The 17,767-nt window shown below is 42.4% G+C and overlaps 1 pseudogene; it reads right to left on the bottom strand.

Moving 5' to 3' along the window:
• Positions 1-13,434: 13,434 nt before the first annotated feature.
• On the bottom strand, positions 13,435-17,141 carry LOC122435759 (annotated as a pseudogene).
• Between the last annotated feature and the right edge of the window lie 626 nt (positions 17,142-17,767).

Genomic DNA, 17,767 nt, shown 5'->3' with positions numbered 1-17,767 from the left:
CACACTGTATACATGACGTCACACTCGCTATATTAATGGCAACACATCCAATATATCTGACTTCACACCCACTATATCAACATCTCATCCACTGTATCTGTGTCATCACACCCATTGTATCAATGATAACTCACTCACTATTTATAATATCACATCCACTATATGTATGACTTCATATGCACTATATATGACATCACATCCACTCTTTATGACATCACACCACTTTATGATATCAAGTCCACTATATCTGACATCACATCCACTATATCTGACCTCACGTCCACTGTATCTGTGTCATCACACCCACTCTATTGATGATATCACAGCCACTATATGTATACCACATCCAGTATACATGTAACATCATATCACTATATTTATGACATCATATCCACTACGTATGACATCACAACACTGTGTGTTGATGACACCACACTTGGCATATGTACCAAACCACAGTATTTATGATGTCACATCCACTTCAGGCATGACATCACACCCACTGTATCAGACATCACACCCACTGTATCTTTGTCATCACAACCTCTCTACTGATATCACACCCACTTTTGTATGACATCACACCCACTATATGTGTGACATCATATGCACTATATATAACATCACATCCACTCCTTATGTCGTCACACTACTGTACTTATGACATCACAACCTCTACATATGAAACCACATCCAGTATGTAGGGCAACATGTACACTATACATGTGACATCACAGCCACTAATCTGTGTCATCACACCCACTGTATTGACAACATCACACTCACTCTTTGTATGACATCACACTCGGCATATGTATGACATCTTTTGCACTATATAAGACATCACATCCTCACTTTATGACATCAAACCACCATTTTTATGACATCACACCCACTATATTTGACATCATATCCACTGTATCTGTGTCATCACATCCACTGTATTGATGATATCACACCAACTGTATTTATGAGATCTCATCCGCTACATATGACATCATATCCATTGATTATGACATCACATTCACTATATTTGTAACATCATAGCCACTGTATCTGTGTCATCACACCCACTCTTTCAATGATATCACACCCTTTGTATGTATGACATCACACCCACTATATGCATAACATCATATACACTATATAAGGCACCACATCCACATTTTATGATGTCACATGCACTGTATTCATGACATCACTCCCACTATAGCTGACATTGCATCCACTGTATCTGTGTCATCACAACCACTCTGTTGATGATCTCAGACCAACTGTATGTATGACATCACACCCACTTTATGTATGACATCTTATGCACTATACATAACATCACATCCACCCTTTATGACTTCACACCATTGTAGTTATCACATTACATCCACTGTATTCATGACATCACACACACTATATATGACATCCCACACAGGACAACACAAAAGTTATATCTGCCATCTCACCCACTATATCTGACACTACATCCACTGTATCTGTGTCATCAAACCCAGTGTGTCAATTATCCCACTCTCTGTATGACATCACACACACTGTATGTATGACATCGTATTCAGTATGTATGACATCACATGAACTCTTTATAACATCACACCCCTATATGTATGACATCACACCCAGTATATTTATGACATTATATCCAATATATATGATATCACACCTACTGCTTTCATGACAACACAACGACTATACCTGACATCTCACCCACTATATTTGACATCACAGCCACTGTATCTGTGTCATCACACCCACTGTATCGATGACATCACAACAAGTATGTAAGTCATCACACTTGGCACATGTATGACATCATACACACTCTACATGACATCACATTCACACTTTATGACATCAATCCTCAGTATTTATGACATCACAGCCACTGTATTCATGACATCAGATCTCCTATATATGACATCACATCCATGGTTTATGACATCTCATCCCCTATACCTGTGACATCACAGCCACTATATCTGTAACATCACACCCACTATGTTTGTGAATTCATATCCACTATATTTGACATCAAACGCACTGTGTTAAGACAATACAACCACTATATCTGACATCACACCCTCCATATCTGTATCTGTGTGATCACACCCACTGATCGATGATATAACACACACGGTGTGTATGACATCACACATACTATATGTATGGCACAATATGCACTATATATGACATCACATCCATGCTTTATGACATCACAACACTCTATTCATGACATCAAAGCTACTGTATCTCACATCACACCCATTATATCTGACAGCACATCCACTGTATCTGTGTCATCACACCCAGATTATCGATCATATAACCCCCATTGTATGTATGATATCACAGCCACAATATGTATGACATCATATGAACTACATATGACACCACATCCACTCTTTATGATATCACACCACTCTATGACATCACACCCACTGTATTCATGTCATCACACCCAGTATATCTGACATCGCATCCACTGTAGCTGTGTCATTACTTACAGTGTATTGATTATACCACACCTACTATATGTGTGACATCAAACCTACTATATGTATGACATCATATGAATTCTATATCACATCACACCCACTCTTTATGACATCACAAGACTGTATTTATGACATCACGTCCACTCTATTCATGACATCACACCCACTGTATTTGACATCACATCCACTGTATATGACATCACATACACTATACTTGTGACATCACAGCGACTGTATCTATGACAGGACACCTACTATGTTTATGACATCATATTCAGTATATATGACATCTCACATGGTGTATGAATGACAGCACAACCACTGTATCTGACATCACACCCACTGTATCTGTGTAATCACACCCACTTGATTGATGATATCACACCCTATGTATGTATGAAATCACACCCACTGCATGTATGACACCATAGGCACTGTATATGACATCACATCCACTCTTGATGACATCATACCATTGTTTGTATGTCATGACACCCACTATGTTTATGACATCATATCTACTATATATGATGTCACACACAGTGTGTGTATGACAACACAAGCTCTATATCTGACTTGAAACCCTTTATATCTGCCGTCACATCCACTGTATATGTCATCACACCCGCTGTGTCGAAGACATCACACAAACTATGTAAGACATAACAGTTGGCATATGTATGCCATCATATGCACTATACATGACATCATATCCACACTTTATGACAACAACCCTTAGTATTTATGACATCACATGCACTGTATTCATGACATCACACGCACTATATATGACATATCATCTACTGTGTATGATAGCACATTCACTATATGTGTGACATCACACAATGACTGTATCTATGACATCACACACTCTATATGTTTATGACATATCCACTTTCTATGGCATCACACATAGTGTTATGACAACACAACCATTGTGTAATATCACAGCCACTATGTCTGACATCACACCCACTGTATCTGTGTCATCACACCCAATGTGTCAATTTTATCAAACCCAGTGTATGTATGACATCACAGCCACTATATGTATGACATCATATGCACTACATATGACATCACATCCTCTATTTATGATATCACACCAGTCTATGATATCAAAACCACTATATCTCACATATTACCCACTATATCTGACATTGCCTCCACTGAATCTGTCTCATCACACCCACTGTATTGATGACATCACACCAAGTGTGTAAGACATCAACTGTGTATGTATGACATCATATGCACTATAAAAGACATCACATCCACACTTTATGGCATCATTCCTCAGTATTTATGACATCACAGTCACTGTATCATGACATCACACCCACTGTATATGACATCATATCCACTGTATCTGTGTCATCACACCCACTCTATTAATAATATCACACCCTCTGTATATGTGACATCACACTGTGCATATATATTAAAGCATATGAACTTTACAAGCATCACATCCAGTTTTTATGGCATCAAACCACAATAATTATGACATGGCATCCACTCTATTCATGACATTATACTCACTCTATATAACATCGCATCCACTGTATCTTTGTCATCACACTCACTGTATTGATGATATCGCAATGACTGTATGTATGACATCACACCCAGTATATGTATGAGATGTTGCTGGTTGTAAAGACCTTCTGAACGACCTGGGGTACTCACAGCATTTGGCCTCGTTCCTGTACCTGAAATTATAGAGGAAGGGGATGATTGGTGAGGTGAGGTTCTTGTACCAAGCCCTCATAACCCCTTCTCTGTGAGTGGGCCATCGGGGTCACTCACAGAGGTAGTTGTCATCCTGGGGCTCGCTGACCTCTTGGTACACATGGCCCTTTTTTGTAGACTGTACCTCTTTACTCCAGTCTCCTTTCTTCTGAGTTCTACAATGGAGAACAGAAGCAAAGCAAGGCTGGTGGGGTCTGGAGAGTTAGTACTTGTTTTATCAGAAAGTGTGAGATCCCGTACTTGTCCATCTATACACTTTGTTAAAACTTTTTTCACATTTATTTTTCAAACTTTTACTTTTGTATTTTTATGTTTTAGTTTTACATTATTTATCTATTGGCCACACTGCATGGCTTGTGGGATCTTAGTTTCCTGACCAGGGATGGAACCCACACCTCCTGCAGTGGAAGCATGGAGTCTTAACCACTTACCCACCAGGAAGTCCCTTCTTTATACTTTGTTTGTTCTGTCTTTAACTACTGGTTCAGGAGACTGAGGCTCCACACTGACCACAGCTGCCCAGTTCAGTGTTAGCTTCCTGCACTTCCTGTTAGTAGGCTTAATTCCCCAACCTTGTTACTTAGAAAATAGTTCACTGAAACATCTACTCAGAAAATAAACATTAAGGGCACATGACATGTGAGGGATTAAGCAGAGGTCTGGGCATAAACACTAACACACTATGGTCCCTATTATCACAACTGGATTTATTGAACTACTTGTAGGTGTCAGCACTTTTGCATTTAATATAATGCTTTCAAACACTGTATGAGCTATGTATTCTTATCTTCATTTTACAGAGAAGCAGTCAGGACCGCAGAAAATGTATAAGATTTTCCCAAGGCCCCAGTGCTAACTTCACGTCTCAGATCAGTCCAGCTTAAAGCCACGCCTACCCAAAGTCCATGCCACACACCTAGGCCATACTTATTAGCTTTTCTACAGGGATTAGAGGAACTAATTAGAGGAACTCCCCAAATTTTCTCTTACCGACTTTTTGTCTGGGGTGCTGTCCAGGGGTCCTTGCTTCTCTGGGAGGGGGTACTGGTTTCTGAGCCTGCTTGGAGCTACTCGTCTTCAGCAATTTTGCTGCTCCCGGCAATTCTTTCAAACTAGAAACCTTATTTAATGGTCCTCTGGGCATTGCCTTTTGTGTGAGTAAAAGACAACATGCATTTCTTTAGTTCTTTAGGACTGTATGAAGTGTTTTCACATGCATGACTTTAGTTAATACTTTGAAAATTCTTGGAAATAGCTGGTGGAGGGTGTGGTCTGAACACTGGAGTGTAAAACAAGGACCTAAGTGGGTAGTGAATCAAAACTAGAATTCATATCTTAAGGTTCTTTCCCTTCAACTTTCTGCATAAAAATGAGAGCAAGGCAGGGAGAATAGCTGGAGGTAAGGGTTTATAGAGAAATCTGGTGGATTTTCTATTAATTATTGGAGCTTTGATGGAACAGGAACTATGGATAATTACAGAGGGGACAAAACACATCTGGAAAATAAGGTGACAAAGCAGTGAGATTGAGAAGAGAAAAGACAATCAGCAGAAACTCATTTAGACAATAAAGAAAATGAGCTGAAAGTTGCAGGTTGCCATGTCCTCTTAGAGACAATGTTCGGAATTAAAGTAGCTGGCCTCATCAAATCTGCTTGAACAAGGCTTTACGACATAGTTGGTTCTCCTCAGTTTTCTGATCCATAAGTTGGTATATATTCTAATTCTTAATGTTATAGTGAACATGAAATGTAATAACATTCAACAAATCGTTGTGTGAGCTATTTAATACAGTATGAATTTGAGCCTACGTCCTTCCCATCAATATATCCCCTCAACTGCCTCTATATTTGAATATATACTAAATATAAATATATACTAAAATATAAACATATATAATATATTATATATTAATAAATGTAATTAACAATATAATTTAATAATTAGTGGTTATTAATTATAATAATTGATTGTCTTAATTATTAATTAATATTAAGTATACTTATAATTAAGTATATTATATATTATAGTATATAATTATTTTTAATTATAGTCACATTATTTTAAAGTTAATATTAATTAATGGTTAATTGTAATAATTAACCATTATAATTTAAATAATTAATTTATTAATTTAATTATTATAATTTAATAATTAATTAAACTGAATATATAAATATATACTAAAACTGTACTAAATACTATCTTCAGCATTCCTTGACCTTCTTATTCCTAGATGAATGTTTAAATGTGGAGTCACTCATTCACAAAACATTTAGGGGGCCCTCAGGGACTTTGAGCTGGACCTGGGCTTCTGAGAATTAACGGGTATGGGCTAGCTCTCAAAGCTCACAACACAGGGGCAGGCTAAACAAATGATTCCAAACAGGAGAGTTGTCTAATCAGAACTCAGAGGAAGGACTTGTTACTTCCTCCTACAAGAATGAGCATTTGAATTCATGTCCAGATGATGAGTTTCTACTCAAAAGCAGGTAACCTATGTGAAGTCCTTCAGTTATTTTCTTATTTGTTGTTTTTAGTCATAAACCTGAGGCTTGTCAGGGCTGCGAGTTGCTTCCTCTTATTGGAGTGGGAGGCTGTGAGGTAGGGATCATGTCACCTTCTTTATCTTGGACCATCCACTCTACAAACTGTCCAGCATGTCTTTAAGCTTCTTCATCTTGGACCGTCCACTTTACAAACTGCCCAACACGTCCTTAAGCTTCCCTTAGTCAGATGTCTTAGCATATCCCTCACTAGCACAGCACAAAAGAACTGAGGTTGAAAACATCTCTCAGATGAATGATATAAAGATGTATAAATAAGATATATGAATAAACTTTATAGAACTGTGGAAGTTTCAACCAGTTAGGAGAAGGTGCTTTGGATTAGATTGCACTACCAGTGATACATAATTAAACATTTTTTTACCTCAATTTCATGATCTATAATGGTGATAGCTATATACCTATTTAGAGGTACTGTAGGATTGTTTTAATTTTTAAGTAAGTTTATTCACATAAAATACTTAAAGTCTGAAATATTGTGAAAATAACGTAACAATAGAACAGCCCACTATCGTTGCTGTTCTTACTAACTATAAAGATGGTGATGATATCAGACATTGTGCTAAAGATTCAGGACAGAAGGCAGCCGTCTCCGGGATCTCTGTGTTTTCTCCTATTCTCACCTGGGACTGGATCCATGAGGAGGATTTTTGTCAACAGGATCTGGGAAATACTCACCTTCTGGTGTTTGCTGTGCTCCACTCTGAAGGGCATCCAAGAACGTTTACCTAAAAAATGATGAGAATCGGTGTTTTGGCTGGACATTCTAATTAAGGACACAGGATTCTGAGCCAGAGAGTGACAAGGATAAGGATTACCAAAGGAGGAATGGAAAGTGATTTCTGTATCATCAACTCCTATGCTTCCAATGGGAGCATTACATAATTATCTCAAAATTTAAAAAAAAATATGAAACTTCATCTGTGCTCCATCTTATGTCAATAAAGTATCTAACAAATTTACTAGCCTTTCATGACAAAAATACTCAACAAAGTAGAAACAGAAGGAAATGACTGCAATATAATAAAGATCATATATGAAAAGTCTATCTCTAACATCATAGTCATCAGTGAAAAGCTGAAAACTTCTAAGATCAAGAAAAAAAAGGCAAGAATGCCCACTCTCAACACTTCTATTCAACATAATATTAGAAGTCCTAGCCAGGGCATTAGATTAGAAAAGGAAACCAAAGGCTTCCATTTGGAAAGAAGTAAAATTATGTCTATTCACAGAGGGCATGATTTTATGTGCAGAAAATCTTTATAATTCCACACACACACACACAAAACCTGTACAGAAAGTTGCACAATACAAAATCAACATGCAAATATCTTTCCATGCATGAACAATGACCATTCCAAAAAGGAAAATGAGAAAATAATTCTATCTATTTTTTATTTTTTAAAGCTATAGTCAGGAGCTGAGTTTAAGTTTTTAAAAAATTATTTTTTATTTATTTGTGCCAGGTCTTTGATGCAGCATGTGGGATCTAGTTCCCAGACCAGGGATTAAACCCAAGTTCTCTGCATGGGGACTGTGGAGTCTGAGCCACTGGACCACCAGAGAAACCCTGATAACCTTATTTATAATAGTATCAAAAAGAATGAAATAATCGGGAGTGACCTTCTGGAGATAAAAGACTTATACACTGAAAACTACAAAGTATTACTGAAAGGGATTTGACACAAGTAAATAGAAAGGTGTCTCACGTTTACGGATTTGGAGACAATGTTATTAAGCTGTTCAGACTACCCAAAACAATTTAAAGCTTCAATGCAGTTCCTATTAAAATCCAAATGGAATTTTTTTCAGATATAGAAAATCTATCCTACAGTTAATACAGAATCTCAGAGAACCCCAAATAGGCAAAACAAACTTAGAACAGCAAAGCTGGAGGCCTCTGATTTCAGAACATATTACAAAGGTACAGTAACCAAAAGAGTGTAGTTTCGGCATAAAGTGCATGCTTAGTCACTCAGTCGTGTTGACTCCTTGCAACCTTTTGGACTGTAGCCCACCAGGCTCCTCTGTCCAGGGGATTTCTCAAGCAAGAATACTGGAGGGGGTTGCCATTTCCTTCTCCAGGGGATCGTCTTAACTCATGGATTGAGCCCACATCTCCTGTGTCTCCTGCATTGAAGGCAGATTCTTCACCTGCTGAGCCACGGAGGAAGCCCACTGGCATAAAGACAGACATACCAATCAGTGGAACAGAATAGACAGCCAGAAGTAAACTCTTGGATATATGGTCTAATGATCTTCATCAAAGGTGTCAAGAAATCAGGGAAAGTTTAATCCCTGTAATGAATGGTCCTGGGGAAACAAACTATCCATATGCAAAATAATGAAGATTTTACATCATGAAGAAAAATCAATTCAGACTGGATTAAAGACCTAAATGTAAGACTTGATAACTCTTAGAAGAAAATAAAGGTGAAGCTTCATGACACTGAATCAGCAACGATTCCTTAGATCTGACACCAAGTGCACAAGTAGTAACAAAGTAAAAATAGACAAATGAGACTTCATTAACCTTAAAACCTCTGTGCAGCAAAAGACACAGAGTGAAACAAGAGGAACAGAGTGACACAAAGGAAAGGAGTGAACAGACCACCTACAGGACTGCAGAAAACATTTGTACAATATGTATCTGATAAGGGGTTGATAAGCATACACCAATATGAAGACTACCTATAAGCCAGGAAAAGAACCAGATTGACCACAATGGCACCCTGATATCAAACTTCCATGCTCCAGCATTGGAAGGAAACAAATTCTGTGGTTTAAGCCATGCAGTCTGTTTTGTTATGGCAGCCTGAGCTGACTAACCCAGTGGGAGAAGGAACTGAACAGACATTTCTCCAAAGAAGATACACAAATGGCCAACAAACATATGAAAAGATGCTCAATATTACTAATCAATAGGGGAATACAAATTTAAACCACACCATAAATTATCTCATACCTTCTGTGATGGCCAATATGAATAAAAAGACAATAGCAAGTTTGGTAAGGATATGGAGAAATTGGAACCCTTACACACTTTTGTTGGAAATGTAAAATGTTGCAACATTTATAGAAAACAGTATGGAGTTTCCTCAGAAAATAGGAACTGCTGCATGATCTAGCAATCCAACTCTAGAGTATATTTCCATAAAAATTGAAAGATCTTGAATAAATAGTGTGCACATCTATGGTCATTGCAGCACTATTCCCAATTGGCAAGATGTGAAAGCAGTCTAAATGTTCATTGGTGGATAAACAGATAAGATTATATATACCTTATATATATATTATATACACATGCACACAATGGAATGTTTTGAAGCCCTAAAAAAGAATTTTGTCATATGCTACATCAAGGATGGGCCTTGATGATATTATGCTAAGTGAAATGAACCCATCAAAAATGACAAATATTGCATGATTCCACTTTTATGAAGTATCTACAGTAATCAAATCCATGGAAACAGAAAATATAATTCTGGTTGCCAAGGTCTGTGAGGAGGAAGGATTGGAGAATTGTTGCTCAATGGGTATAGGGCTTCAATCATGCAAGATGAAAATTTTCTACAGATTTCTTGTAGAGCAATGTGTACATAGTTAGCAAGAGTGTACCCTACACTCAGAAATTGTTAAGAAGGTCAATAAAGTTCTGTAGAGGTATGGTGAACCATGGGGCATGTATTCCCTATGAAGTATCTCTCTTCATGTCAAAACCTATGGTTTTGATGTCTCTTACACTAGTTTTAATAACCTAAGGGAACAGATGGTGGCACAGTGAATGAGAATCTGCCTGCTGATGCAGAGGACACAATGAAATATACCAATCTTTTTTTCAGTCATGCTACTTTTTAATTGAAGTATAGTTGATTTACAATGTTGTGTTCAGTTCAGTTCAGTCGCTCAGTCATGACTGTCTCTGCGACGCTGTGAACCACAGCATGCCAGGCCTCCCTGTCCATCACCAACTCCCAGAGTTTACCCAAACTCATGTCCACTGAGTGAGTGATGCCATCCAACCATCTCATCCTCTGTCGTCTGCTTCTCCTCCTGCCCTCAATCTTTCCCAGCATCAGTGTCTTTACAAAGGAGTCAGCTCTACACATCAGGTGGCCAAAGCACTGGAGTTTCAGTTTCAACATCAGTCCTTCTGATGAACACCTAGGACTGATCTCCCTTAGGATGGACTGGGTGGATCTCCTTGCAGTCCAAGGGACTCTCAAGAGTCTTCTCCAACACCACAGTTCAAAAGCACCAATTCTTCAGGGCTCACCTTTCTTTATAGTCCAAATCTCACATCCATACATGACTACCAGTAAAAACATAGGCTTGACTAGATGGACCTTTGTTGACAATGTAATGTCTCTGCTTTTTAATATGCTGTCAAGGTTGGTCATAACCTTTCTTCCAAGGAGTAAGCGTCTTTTAATTTCATGGCTGCAGTGACCATATGCAGTGATTTTGGAGCCCCCAAAAATAAAGTTAGCCACTATTTCCCCATCTATTTGCCATGAAGTGATGGGACCAGATGCCATGATCTTAGTTTTCTGAATGTTGATCTTTCAGCCAACTTTTCACTCTCCTCTTTCAGTTTCATCAAGAGGCTCTTTAGTTCTTCATGTTCTGCCATGAGGGTGGTGTCATCTGCATATCTGAGTTCATTGATATTTCTCCCAGCAGTCTTGATTCCAGATTGTGCTCATTCCAGCCTAGCGTTTCTCATGATGTACTCTGCATATAAGTTAAATAACCAGAGTGACAATATACAACCTTGACGTACTCTTTTCCCTATTTGGAACCAGTCTGTTGTTCCATGTCCAGTTCTAACTGTTGCTTCCTGACCTGCACACAGGTTTCTCAAGAGGCAGGTCTCGTGGTCTGGTACCCATCTCTTTCAGAATTATCCACAGTTTATTGTCATCCACATAGTCAAAGCCCTTGGTATAGTCAATAAAGCAGAAATAGATGTTTTTCTGGAACTCTCTTGCTTTTTCAAGGATCCAGTGGGTATTGGCAATTTGATCTCTGGTTTCTCTGCCTTTTCTAAAACCAGCTTGGACATCTGGAAGTTCACGCTTCACGTATTGCTGAAGCCTGACTTGGAGAATTTTGAGCATTACTTTACGAGCATGTGAGATGAGTGCAACTGTGTGGTAGTTTAAGCATTCTTTGGCATTGCCTTTCTTTGGGACTGGAATGAAAGCTGGCCTTTTCCAGTCCTCTGGCCACTGCTGAGTTTTCTAAGTTGCTGACATATTGAGTGCAACACTTTCACAGCATCATCTTTTAGGATTTGAAATAGTTCAACTGGAATTCCGTCACCTCCACTAACTTTGTTCGTAGTGATGCAACCTAAGGTCCACTCGATTTTAGATTCCAGGATGCCTGGCTCTAGGTGAGTGATCACACCATTATTATCTGGGTCGTGAAGATCTTTTTTGTACAGTTCTTCTGTGTAATCTTGCCACCTCTTCTTAATATCTTCTGCTTCTGTTAATCCATCCCTTTTCTGTCTTTTATTGTGCTCATCTTTGCATGAAATGCTCCCTTGGTATCTCGAATTTTCTTGAAGAGGTCTTTCCCATTGTATTGTTTTCCTCTATTTCTTTGGATTGATCGCTAAGGAAGGGTTTCTTATCTCTCCCTGCTATTCTTTGGAATTCTGCATTCAAATGGGTATACCTTTCCTTTTCTCCTTTGACTTTAGCTTCTTTTCTTTTCTCAGCTATTTGTAAGGCCTCCCCAGAGAACCATTTTGCCTTTTTGCATTTGTTTTTCTTGGGTATGGTCTTGATCACTGCCTCCTGTGTAATGTCACAAACCTCATTAGTTATCAAGGCATTATTCTCCAAAATATACAAAGGACTTATGTAGGCCAGTATCCAAAAAAGAAAAAAGACTCAATCAAAAATGGGCAGATCTAAACAGACATTTCTCCAAAGAAGACATACAAGTGGCTAAAAAACAGATAAAAATTGCTCAACATCAGTAATTATTAGAGAAATGCACATCAAAGATGGGGGAGAAGGGATGACAGAGGATGAGGTGGTTGGATGGCATCACAGACTCAATGGACATGAGTTGCTAGATCACGGAAAGGGTGTGTGTAGGTATGATGTTATTCTTTTACTCAAGATAATGAGGGAAAGTCTCCCTGAAAGATGGCAATTAAGCAGAGATCTGGAGGAAGTGAGGGAGCAGGCCGTATTGGTACCTAAGGGAAGAGCATTCCAAGCAGAAGGAACAATAAATGCCACAGTCCTGGCAGGGAAATCTACCTGACATGCTTCTGAATGTCAAGGAGTCCTGTCATATTCTGGTTTTGGCATGTTTCAGTGGGCTTAGCACTCATTGAAAGGGGTCTGGTGATGCTGTCTCTGTTTCTCCCACAATTTGTGGTCATCCAAATTATACGGTATCTTTTTCAACATGTAAAGAATACATCTGGATTTTATAAATTACATTCATAAGCATTCTTCTATTTCTCCACGAGAGGGCAGAATACCAGACTAGACCAACTGCAGTGCAACGGCCTAGAAGTTCAAGAGATACTATTTGTGCGATTGGCTGGCACCTGCAGGACAGTTATCACTGGCCAACCTTTCCTCACTTCTGTCCTGGAAATAATGGGCACTGCGGAGATACCACGACCACTCTCCCCAAGTCTGTGGAGGCCTCGTGCCTCCTCTTCTGGTTGCTCCACGTCTCATGTTCTGTCGCCTTCACCTCTGTGTCTGCAGCGGGCCAGACACACGCACAAAGACAGGCGACACAAGCACGCCTGTGTACACACACTCGTGCAAGATACAGGGACATAAACACAAACAGGGAACACAGGTGTTTCAGTAGCTGAAGACGCCCGTGTCCAGCAATGTGGGAGATGATGTCAGGAGGCTCCATGTCCTGCCCTTTTGGGATCCCTGCCCACTTCCTCCCCCAGCCCTTCAGTATTATCACCAGCCACTCTTAAGCCATTTCCAGTTGTGACTGTGTGTTGGTGGTGAGAGGCCAAGCGGCGGATGTGGAAATTCAGAGAAGAATCCAAATTCAGCACAAAAGTGCAATGTGACACCAGAGAGAAGCCCGTTGCAATTGGTGGGGCTTCCCAGGAGAAGGGGTGGGGGTGAAGGGCCCAGGGAATCTCAAACTCAATGAGCAGCAGGAGGCCTGTGGATGGCAGGACCCAGGGAAGGCAGATTCTGATGAAGGAGCTTGATTAACCCTGCCTCTATCAGAATCACGTAGGACTCTCACGCTGTAAGCACAGCTGCTTCCTGTAGGACTTGGAGATGAAGTGACTTGAGGATGACTTGAGGATGAGGTCCTCAATCATCCAGTCTATGTGCATGACACGAATCCAGGCTCCACATCCAGCCTGCATGAGCCTGAGATTCCCCATGTGGGAAAGGAGTGTCCTGGCCTCTACACGGCTGTGCCTTCAGGGCCCAGCTGCTGATCCCCTCACAACCCATGTTCTCCCAGTTACCTCTCATTTCAGAACCTTCTACCTGGGTAGTGCTGCAGGGGATCGATCAACAAGTCTTCGTCGATGATCTGCTGGCAACAAGAACAAGGCCAGCACTGGGCTGACCAGGCCCCAAACCCTCCCATGAGCAGCCAAGAAGTCTAATAGCAATCACCAGTTCTGCAGAGGCCCAGAGAGACTCCACCTCAGCAATCCTGTTTAATCCTGGGCAGTTGTGGTCTGACAGCCAGTTGAGGAAGTTAAGGCTGCTGCTGTGCAGCCCATTGGCTGGGAGCTCCCCTTTCATAATCCCAGAGTTAGTGGACTAGAGGCGAATGATGCACCCTGGAGGAATCCTGTATCCTGGGGAATACAGGGGAGACAGGGTTGGATCATGCAGGAGGAGCATGCACTCCCTCCCCCACCCACTCACATTGCACTGGGAGCTAAGTTGTGCCAGCGATGTCAAGGTAGTATTCCTTAATGATCACTGTCTTGCACAAGTAGGGGTTGTTCCAAAAGGAAAGTATCAGCTTGCAGCGAGACCAGGGATGGCTCAGCTCCTGCACATTTCAGGACCAAGAAGAGGGAAAAGGTGCAAGCTTTTAGGGTCCTCAGCTTGCCTGCCAGGCAGGCATCAACAGCTTCTGCTACTCCTCTCCGAATGCTACACCACATGCACAGGGATAACAAGATTCCCCCTCATCCTTCCCCATGTAGCTCCCCTACCCTCTGGTCCTCTGAGTCTCCCTCACAGACCTTCAAATCCATCATGTCGTTAACCAAATCTTCATCTTGGTTACTGAATGACGGACACCTGGGGGTGGTTCATAATCTGCTTTACGTCAAGGAGCCAGTCATGTCAAATCTGGGAAAGGAAGTGCCACGAGCAACAGGGCTTGCCTGGGGCAGACAAGGACGCTGACACAGGCATCTGCAAGGGCTCTGGGCACTCCTTCGTGCCCAGCCACCCCACTGCTGTCCCCAGCCCCTGCCATACCATCAGACACGCTCATGAGTCTCGGTCCCCCGTGGTCTTCTGCATCTGAGGCTATCTGCATCCGCCTAGGGAGAGTGTTTCTGACTGCTCCTCATTTCTGCCTGGTCTGTGTTTGTTGGGTAGCGCCATGTCACTGTTTAGAATGTCAGGAACGGCAATCTCTGCCGGCACGTCTTGTCTGCGTTAAGTGTGTGTGTGTTGTGTGTGGGTATACTTGTGTGTCTGTGTCTGTTTAGCAAGAAAGCCCTGTGTCTCTGATCTGCTACCTGTCTTCAAAAGGGGTGGCAAGGATGTGTCTGCAGTCGTCTTTCACCCGTAGCATCCAAGGACAGCAGTCCCTTCTAGCTCCACAAGGGTGGACACCCTCGTGCTTCTGCACTGCACTCGTAGGGAAACCTTCAGGGGCTCTGACGGACCGGGATTTGTTGTGAGACTTCTGCTGTCTCTACTACTTTCCAGGATTATCCACAGTTGCGATGAAAGTTCTCTGGGAATGTTCCTCTGGCCTACTGTCACTGGTAACTCCTGACATAGTGTCCCCGCCAGGAGACTCCTCTGCATCTGCTCTTCAGATGCAGGGGTAAAAGAGGCACCAAGAGTCATGCCTCTGACACCCACAGCTGTGGTGGCCCTGCCCAGGCTCTCTCTCGAGGTGCCTTTGGAGACCGCCACTCCACCAGCCCCTCTTCCCTCAGCCCCCTCACCTTGCCTGTGTCGTCTTCCCAAAACTTCCTCCTGCCCCCCCTCCATGTCTTCCTCCTGAGAAGCCGAACCCATGGAGTGGAGATCAGGATACAGCTTTGGCCCAGAAGCCAGGGATGCCCTGGATGATGGCACTTCTTCCAGCCAAGTGAGCCTTCTTCCTGTGTCGGTTCTGCCACCTGATAGGAGTGCAGATCCTGTGGTCTTTCTCATGCCGAGAGCTCATCTCCACTGGCAGGGTTGCCAGTACCTCTAGTCCCTCCAGCGCAAGCCATTCACTCGGGGCTCCTGGCCTTGAATGTTCCTGGCTCTACTCCTTTGGCTTCTCCTCACACACCTACGAGGACATCTGCTCCTTCTCCTTGTCAGTCACCACCTCCATCTCCTACATAATGTCTACCACCAGCAGCTGGAACCAGCAGCAGCACCATCCCCGCCAATTCTGCCCCCTCCAGGTCCGTGACTTCCACACCGCCTCCAACCTGAAGAGAGCAACCTCCTCGCCTGGAACGTCCCCTGGTGCCTGCAATGTCCCTGATGACCCCACGGTGCTGGCAGGCCGCAGGGGCCCTGCCCCCTGAACCTGGGATCACAACTACAAAGTTCCACAGTCCTCCATGGCTCCGGCCTTCTGCTGGCTGTGTCTCACTCTCCACATGGCCCTGGCCTTGACCCCAAGCTGGGGCAGCAGTTAAGGGGCTGGACATGACAGTTCAGCAGGTGGCATGCACAGCCTGCCCACAGGCTGCCGTCACCCTCTGGAGATGGCTTGATTCTTCTGGGGGTGTTCTGAGACTGAAGAAAATGGTGGGGAATGGCCTGGGGCACGGTGCACAATCCAGTCCGAATCACCCAGGCACTCAGGCCCCCTAGGCTGCTGGAGCTGTGAGTCATGCCCAGGATACTGGGCAAAAATCTCAACCAATCACAGAGAAGGTAATGGGAGGCACCCTCCAGGGACACGCCCCTAGCCCAGAGGGAATTGCTCCAGGGAGTCCTGGGCTCCACCGCCCAGACGTGGCTGCCTTTGCGCCAGTCAACCTGTCTGTCCAGATACTTTCCCTGCCTTGTATCTGGCACGTCCTGCGTGCCAACAGCCATTGACTTGGCCTCCGGAAATTCGAACCACGAGTTCCTTGCTTCCATATCGAAAAAGCACATTCCCATGTCCCAGAGGACCTTTAACCATTGGGAGCTCTCCCAATATGTCCAATGAAAGGCAGGGGGGCAATGTGTGAGGTGCATCCCGGGGAGATCTGACTTTGTCAGTCCACACAGTCAGACGATGCCTTCTCAAACTTGAGAGGCGAACACAGGCAATCTCTGCTGAACCACAGCAGGGAACAGGCATCCTTCTGTCCCTTGCATGGCAGACATGAACACTGCATAGGACTAAGGAGACTTGGCCACACTTTGGAGAGAGGCAGAAACAGGGCATGCTCTTCCTGGCATGAAGGAACTCCCAGAACCCTGTTGGAATGCCAGTCAGTGAGACATTAAGGACAGCACTGCATTAAGGGCCATGATTCTTTGGTACTAGAGGAATTGAAGTCTGCCCATTTACCATATAGAGGCCCTTTGCAAGTTGTTCTGTTCTCATCTAGCCTCCACATGAGAACACATCACAGCCTACCGTGTCTCCCCAGCCCTCTGGCGATGGGAGCAGTGAGAGAATCAACCTAATCCATGCTTTGCATAGTCCTGATACCCAAGGGTTTTGCGAAGAATACAAAGAATGACGTTTCAAACTGGCAAACTCTGCAGGTAGCAGC

This window comes from Cervus canadensis, chromosome X (genome assembly GCF_019320065.1).
Source record: "Cervus canadensis isolate Bull #8, Minnesota chromosome X, ASM1932006v1, whole genome shotgun sequence".
Classification (NCBI taxonomy): Eukaryota; Metazoa; Chordata; class Mammalia; order Artiodactyla; family Cervidae; genus Cervus; species Cervus canadensis.
Note: the sequence above shows the minus strand (reverse complement) of the source record. Positions and strands in the feature narration are given on the sequence as shown.